Here is an 8,971-nt window from a genome sequence, read left to right as displayed (position 1 = left end):
CCACCCACTTCCTAATCCTTCCGTTTCCTGCATTGACACAGGCTGTTCTTAGGTCCACCTTTATCTTGTCAGTAGTCTAGTCACGTCTCAATTATTGTATTTCTTTAAAATATCTCTTGGGGGAGATATTTACCTTCTCATCTTATTGCCACTTCTCTTGACACATCGGTGCCTGGCTATCCACTGCGGGTTCCATCCCTTCCTACTCTCACCTATCCCATTTATTGTTGCCAGAGTAACTCTCCTACAACCCAGCCTCATCCTGGAACTCCTTACCCACCTGCCACACCCCTTCTCTGCCTGTTAGTCTGTGGCCAGCGGCCCCTATCTCACGGACCCACCTTCCCGTCATCCCCTGCACGTGCAGGTCCCATCCCAGTGTCTGTCGGGGTGAGGATGAGACCTCTTAGTTTACATGCAGAGAACAGAGCACATAGGATTTACCCCAGAAATGCTTGTTAATAAATTGATATGAACCGGAGTCCTTTGTGAAGAACAAACACCCATCTGTTCTCTGAAAATGAAGAAAGGACTCATTTCCGTTCTTCTCAGGGAGTCAAAAGGACCAAGTCTGGCTGAAGCACTTTGATTTGGCGCATAATTCCCTTGCTCATTACAAATTCTGGGATGTTTGAGTTTGTAGTTAGGGCAAACAGCTCTCCCCAAATTAATTTCAATCCCAAAGAAATTCAACCAATTTTACCAACTCAGAGGAAGGTATTAAAGATCCCAACCTTACTCAGGTGCCAATTCCAGATGGCGAGGATGAGAGATTATTAAAGGTTAAAAGCCTGATCATGCAGTGGGCCAGCGGAGGACGGAATGGCTTTGGGTTTCTGAGTGAGCCTCTCCGGGGGTGGAAGGATCAGCTCCCGCTGCGGAGTAGCGCGAGGCGTCCCCAGGCACGACATCAGAAGTGACCACTTACCTGCGGGTCAGTTCCTCGAGAAAGATGTTAGATTCGCTTCTCTTTCCAACAGCAGATGTGTTTTTAAATGTCATTGGGACCAGTTCCTTCTTTCCTCACCGAGAGTCCAGCCCCACAGTGATATCCAGGTCTCCCAGGAGCTTCGGCAATCAGGACGCCCCGAAGCAAACTCCCCGCATTATCTCCTGCCACTGCAAGCCATTCCCAAGGACGCAGGCTCCGGGCCCCTTTCTCCCGGCCCAGCTCGGGAGAAGGAGGGCTTACAGCCAGGGATCACGGACAATTCAGTCCACAGAGTCGTGGATTTGAGGGCAGTGAGGGTGTTGGTTTGTTCTTGTCGGCACATGGCACATCATTTGGCACGGCCTTCTCCGCTTTCCTTCCATGAGTGACACACATTCCCAAGTCTTGCAAAAACTCTGGCCAAACTTTGGGGCAGGGGGAAGATTAGCGTGGATGGATGACATATGGAAGCCGCTACAGGAAGCACATGCTATCTAATCGGAATGGTATTTGGGGCTTGAACAAAGTATAATTGTTAAGACTTAATTACCAAAACAAATTCTTAAATAGAGATGCTGAGTAAGTGAGATCATAGCATCATGCCAGGGCTATTACAGTATGTGATTTCAGTGGAATATTTGCAGCTCATTGATTCATTTGATAAACATTTATTAGGACGTGTTTGTGCTAGGCATGTAGCTGACTGCTGGAAATATATCTAGTTAAGTGGGAGGAATGATTGAATTGCGCACATGCACTTGCGCACGCATGCGCGCATGCACACACGCGCGCGCGCGCACACACACACACACACACACACTCACACACACATCATTCACATTCACATAATCTCCTTTTGACACCTGGGGACTGTTGGCCTGAAGCACCAGCCGTAGTTGCTTGTTTTTGCTTCGGCTACCTGATTTCCTTATCTACCCCCCCCCATTTAATTTGATGTTGCCACTCTGTAAGAGAGGCTTAGCGGTTGTGAGAGAGGTGGAAAGAGAAATGTGTATTTAGTGTAAGACATTTGTGTGCACATCTGAGCTGTTGATTTAATGAGATGACATCCAGGTCTGCAAACTGAATGAGAAGGAAGAGAGAAGGGATTTACAAGGTGGCTGGATAATTACAGATTTGTTTAACTGTCACTAAGATTCCATTTCATGGTTTTGTTTTTATAATTAAAGTTATTTCACCACTGGATTAAAAACCTTATATCTTAAGTGTCACCCAGAAGCATATTTTTTGTGTTTGAGTTGTTCTAGAAAGCCTTTGAAACACAAGGCTTACCAAAGAAATAATAAAATACAGGCATAATAAATACAGAGGGGCAAAGTCAAGGTGGTTGATTAACGTGTAAAGATTATTGAAGTATGCAGTGAAATATGGGGTAATCTAGTGGACATGGTTTATCGGTGGAAATTTTCAAACACAGGGTGTTTTAAAATAAATAAAACCCACTTTGATTAGTGTGTGTACTTTCGGTAACGGAATACATAATCTTTGAAAAATATTGGAGTCCCCTTTGAGGTACAATGGTTTAGCACAGATTTTTCATTTGAAATTAGTGTTTACTCTCAGCCAGAGAAAAATCCCAGATGTTTTTTCCATTAGGCTGTGTATTTAACTAGAAGCCATAATTATAGAGCACTTTGTAATGTGTGATGTGCTATTGCTCATATATGAAGCTTGTACTAATATTAATAACTACATTCGCTAAGGGTTTGTCTTGTGCCCGGCCCTGTGTTAAGCACCTCACAAACTCATTTAATCCTGAGGAAAACTCTGTGGGTATTATTATGTCCATTTTACAAATTAGGAGCCTGTACCAGGTGAAGTCAGTAAGTACCCTGCCCAAAGTTATGGAGCGGCAGAGCTGGGATCCTGCTCCCCTCTGACTCCAGAGCCTGTGCTCTCAATCACTGCGCTGCCCGGGTCCTGAGTGCGCAGGTGTATGTCTAGGGATCCATCAGCCGTGCCTTCCCCCTTCACAGGATGTGGTGGGGTCCCTCCTCCTCATTAGCAGCCAGCACCTCAGTTTCACGCTTTGTAAAATGGGAATCATAATTCCTAGTCTTCCCAGGGTTCTTGTGACTCTTGAGAGAGACAGTGCATAAGAAAAGTTTTGTAAGTTGTAAGGAGTCATATAGCCATAAATATCAATTATACTCATTTCATAGTTATAATAATACTAATCTGTCAATCTTTACAAACTCTGTGCACACCGTTTATATTCATCTTTCCCAAGCAGGTACAGTGTTTGGCTGGCTCTTCAAAGTTTAAAAAACAGGAATGTGTTTAGCAGTAAGATCCTTTGCCTCTTCTTCCCTCTTCTTGTTGCAGCTCAAAGCAGAAGGCCCATGCCTCCCTGGAGATGGAGAGTTTTGTTTCATAGAGAAACGACTTGGCATCTGGAAAACATTTTTTCTTATCCTTACCATTTAAAAGCTCTACTATCATTGAAAGAACTTTCTTTCAGTGTCGACCACTGAACCCCACCTGCCCCTCTTTTTTTTTTTCCTTGTTTTTTCTTCCCTAAGAACCCTGAAGTTTTTAAAGAGGGGTTTTAGGTCGGTTTTTTTTTTCTTTCTTAAGAGGGTTATTTACTTTGTTCTGAAATGTCAAATGACTCAAGGTGGCTGGATGAGAGTCATTTGGGATACTAGACTGTTACTTAAATAAATAAATAAATAAATAAATAAATTAATTAATTAATAAAAGGTGGCATGTCTAGAGTGATTTCTCTTATCATGTTTAGGCCTAAGAAGAATCTTTAGTCAAAGAGTCTGAGTGAGTTGTGAAGGCTCTCAGAGAAGCAGGGGATAAACTATAAAGTATTTTCTCTGGGGACCAGCACACTGAAAGCACCATCTGAAGAAGTTTCTGGAAATTCATACCTATTCAGTAAATATTTGCTGAGGGTGAATCACCCGGGAAGCACCATGTTAGGGGTTACAGAGGTGAAGGAGACATGGCGCTTCTTTGCAAGATGCCATGATGCTATTGGGAGGACCAGTCTGGAATACAAGTATGAAATAAGGTAGATGACAACATGTGTCGTATTGAAGAGACCGTGTATGGGGTGAAGAGGACACCTAGATCCCACTCTATTGGGGGAAATGAAGAAGTTGGGACACTGGGAACAAAGAGTGGTCCAGCTCTGCTAGAATGCTGAGTTACTGCAGGGAGGGAGTGAGAAACCAGAGGGAAAGGTCAATCGTGGAGGTGACATTTTAGGCGGTGGTCTTCAGTTTTACACCCAGGAGGAAGACTGACAGGGGAGCTGGTCTTTGGGATCATCTCGTTCTCCATGTCCATTTCAGGTCCTAAAGTAGAGTTATAGGAAACCCACATCTTTTGTGGGGTGCTTTGAGTGGATTCCTGTATGAAAAGAGCACGACCCGAACTAATCTCCTTTTGTTATTTTTCTCCCCCCTCCATTTAGTATACTCCCCTGTCTCCAGGGCCCAGCATCAGAGCTGTGGCCGTGTGATAATTGGCTGCAATGACTGAAGGCCAAGGCACTCCTTGCTCAGTCCATTTGAAGTCATTTCATCTTGGTTGCACAATCCTGTAATGAATGGAATGGATCAGGGCTCACTTCAAAACACAGGGAGGAGGCTCCTTAGATTGTGGGTTCTCAACCCTAGCTGTACATTAGAGTCATTCAGTGCAGCTTAAAAAATTCCTATCCTTTGGCCCCACCTCAGGATAATGGAATTTGAATCCCTGGGGTTGGTACCAAACATTGGGATTTTAGAAACTCCCTCTGGTGATTCCAATGTAGAGAGTGGTAGGAATCACTAATTTAGATAATTTGTGGCAGTAAACACAAATCCAGCAGTCAAGAAACCTAATATTTCCCTTTTAGTTATTTTTTCCCTGAATTCAGGGTGCAATTCAGAAGTGCAATCACTCAACGTCCTCATCCTGGTATTATCTAGAAGTAACAGCCAGCTGCCTTACTGCAGGGAATGACAGAGATAGTTCATTGGCCCAGCATAGTGACTCCGGCAGGCTAATGTCAGGATTGTGACTTTGGACAAGTTGACCACTGCCTTTTGTTCCTAGACATCGTGTGACCACACCGTATCTTCAGAATCCACACGGTAACTAGTGCTCCCTTTTCCCAACATGAAGTGTTGATCAGGCAATCGGGGGAGCTGCCCCAGCTCCTTGAGATAGACTTTTCTGTCCAAAGAGAGACTTTTATTTAGCACTTCTCAACACATCAGACTCCTCCCACAGAGGCAGACCTGGTTCAAGCCTCCTTCCCACACCCCCACCCAAAGCAAGAAGTCTCGTTTCCAAGAACTTGATGTTTTTTGTCTTGAATTATCTGGGTCATTACTTCATGCACTCCATTTTGTATACACACTTTTCTTTGGATCAAAAAGAAATCCAGATCCAAAAACACGGGACATCAAATTTTATGCCCATGCTGCTCCCTGGAGGCATAGAATGAGGGGAGTAATTCTTCCTGAACACCAGCCCCTGGGAAGAATCTGGTCTAAAGTCACAAATTGTTTTAGCTTCATTGTTGGTATGCGGGAAATGATGTTGATGTAACCATAGCCTTCGAGTATGTCTTCAGGCAAGAGATCCCAGATGGACGACTGAAAGACCCCTTCTCAGCCTTCCTTGCGGCCAGGTGTAGCCACATCACTACGTTCTGGCCCACGAGAGATAAGCAACAGTGATATGTGACACTTCCAGGTCATAAAGCTCAGATGAAAGGAGTGTCCTCTCCTCTCTCCCTCTTCCTGCTGGCTGGAATGAGGACTTCATGTAGTCACTGGCGGATAGCCCTTGAGAGCAACTTTCATGGGTGAGAGAGAAATGTATTTCTATCTTGGGCACCATCACAAAAACCTTTCATAGGTGCTTGGCTCCAGGAAGGAGGAGTGAGCAGAAAACTTCACTTGCAAGGTAATGATTTCATTGCCCACTTTTTTGTTAAAAGTCATCTGATTCCAGTTACCACGTAGCCAAGATGGAATGGAGCACAGGGAAACCCAGCAGTTTGGAGGGGTCACGGGAGCATAGGTGTATCAGGTGAGCCTCACCCTTGCTCACGCTGGAAACCCCGACTGAGTGTGAGACATAAATGCATCAGGAACAAACTCTGTCCTGCCGGGTATGACATAAGAGCCACACTCTGCAGGATGCCACATTCTAAAATGGAGACAATCCCCGTGCTTCATGCACAATTCATTGGGAATTATTTATTTAAAATAGGACATTAGCTATATCTACATGTTCAAAGTGTCTCCTAGGGGGAAAAAGTTGGATTTCTGAATTATGTGCATCAGTGGCTTTGCTGGCGTCATAAATTCAAAGGAAAGAGAGATGTGGAAGGCGTTGAGAGCCAATGAGAACTTCTAGCCCAAACACTGAGTCCCAGACCAGTTCTTCCCGAGTCTGGCCACCATTTGTCTCTGTGGGCTCCCTGACTAATGATCCTTCTGGATATCTCTGGGGAGGAGTGGCTCAACTCTATATTTCATAAGGTTTGCTTTATTCTTGCTTGGCCCCAGAAAAGGCACATTGCATGTTTAGGAGAGAAAGTAATGAGCTGTCAGGAAGGGCAGATTAGAAGCAATTTACGGACTAGTCAGGATCCTCGGTTGTGTTCTTGTCGGGTAGGCGAGCTTTTATGCCTCTCAGTTCCTCTTAGGAATTGTGTGTCACCCTCAGGGTCATGCATCCAGTCGAGTTGCTCACGTCATCTGATCCAACTCACACTGGCTCTGGGTTACTAGACATGTACGCACGGCAGACATATTCGATGTATGCACATGTTTCCCCCTCCTGAGCCACCTTTCTTGCCTCAATTCCAGTGCAAACGCAGACATTTCAAGAGCACAGGGTTTAATAAAACATATGATACCGAGTTACATGAGATGGGGTATTTAATTCCACCCAGGACTGTATTTGGTGATATAGTGTGAAGTTTTAAAATAATATTTTAGCACAAAAAATGTAAATGTTCTTGCAAATGTCACATCTTTCCCAAGTGCTTTGGGTGATTCATTGTTAAATGAAAAGCCTTAATTATATTTCTGCTACTCATTAACAGCTACAGCGTGGGGATATTCAGTCTCAGAGCTTTCCGAGCGCTGATTTGATGAGATCGCTCACAGATCGTGGGGGAAAAACACGTCCCACAAGGAGATGGGGTGATGGACTCGCTGATTTATTTGGCGCCGTAACCAATCTTCGGGGAGGGATGTGGAACTTTTTAGGAAATAAATTGCCAACCACAAATTGTCCCATTTTTCTGGGTCACTGAGGCGCCCTTGAATCTGCCAGGACTCCTCTTGCAGAGTCCTGACACCAGCCTCTCCCCAGACTGCCAACCTTCAACCAGGAGGTACCATTATGGCTCTTTCCTCTGTACCCCCCCTAAAGAAAGAGTGGGGTGCAGTTTCTGAGAGAGAAAATGGGGACCAGTTGGCTGTAAAGGCAAGGAGGGCAAGGTCTGGGTTGGGGGACAAAGGAAGAATGAATCAAGAGAAGAAGCAATTTAACATATGGGTATACATATGGGGTCTGATAGAGATTTATAGCTCAACAGTTAAGCAAAACACTCCAAGTCAATCGTGGATCCCAGGGTCTACCAAGGGATGGTCCTACTGGGCAGGGACAAAAAACTGAGCTTTGTCATCTAGCTAATTGAATCCTCCTGGGATGGCCTGTGTAACAGTGGATAGAGAGAAGTGGTCCAAAAAGCGAATGCAAATTGAGTTTCTACGAACTGCTCTGACGGCTATGCATGCCTTGCCTCATGTAATCCTCACACGATTTTTCAAGGGAGCGATTATTGTCTCTACTTTTCCAAGGGAACTGGGTAGCTAAGTATCTTGACTGAAGTTAATCGGTCAGAAAGTGGTAGATGTAGGTTAATTTGTTGATTCATTCATTCATTCATTCATTCATTCATTCATTCACTTATCCTGTAGCCGGGATCTACTATTTTAGAAGTGATTATTTTTATGTACAGGGAAACACATAGGTTCTTTATCTGTGATGTGGGACTTCTCACAGGTGTTCTGTGCACAGGAGTGAGTTACAGGNCTTATCCTGTAGCTGGGATCTACTATTTTAGAAGTGATTATTTTTATGTACAGAGAAACACATAGGTTCTTTATCTGTGATGTGGGACTTCTCACAGGTGTTCTGTGCACAGGAGTGAGTTACAGGAGTGCCTGGATATTGAAACTGTCCACACTCGGGCCAGCAGGGCTGGACGGGAGCTCCCTAGCCAGTGGCCCTGTTTGCTTTCCTCGATGTCCCACATCAGCATCATCATTTTCTGTGTGTGCCTTGGTGTGAAGAAGATTGGGAAGCCCTGCTGTAAACTGATCTTGCTCTTGACACCACGCTGCCTGGTGAAGCGGGTGGGAGGGTGAGGCAAGGGTGCTTACGCCTCCCAATTTATGACATGGTGATACCTCAGTCTTTTCCAGTGTAACCTGCCTCTTTCCAGCTAGCTCAGTGTCTTCCATGTAAATGCTTGGGTCTTCACCATTTCTCTCTTTCCCCTTTCACTCCAAGACGGCTCGTGGCATATGGGTGTGCTATTTGGTGGCTCACGTTTTCAAGGTCTTTGCTGGCTTTGGCTGAAGCATCTTGGAGTGCTTGTCTCTACGTATCAGCTTCTGTCTTCAGTGAACCCACTGCTGGTGACACCGGTCCTGCCTGTCTCTAGGTCACATCCTGGCATCCATGGCCAGCTTTTGCCTCCAGTCTCAAGGTCCCTGCCCTTGGGAGTCTCAAGAGTCCTTACTTCTCTTCACCTCTCTGTCCCCCAACCAGGACACAGGGGAACTTCTGGAATGCCTGCCAGTTATGCACCAGCCACACATACATACACACATACATATACACAAATGCACACATACCTACACAAACATGCACGCACATTCACATATACACACACACACATACCCACTCGTACATACACACATACACAAAGATACAGATACACACATACACATACATACATGCACGCACATTCACATACACACACACACC

Source organism: Ailuropoda melanoleuca, chromosome 9, assembly GCF_002007445.2.
Source record: "Ailuropoda melanoleuca isolate Jingjing chromosome 9, ASM200744v2, whole genome shotgun sequence".
NCBI lineage: Eukaryota > Metazoa > Chordata > Mammalia > Carnivora > Ursidae > Ailuropoda > Ailuropoda melanoleuca.
This window is presented reverse-complemented; position numbering follows the sequence as displayed.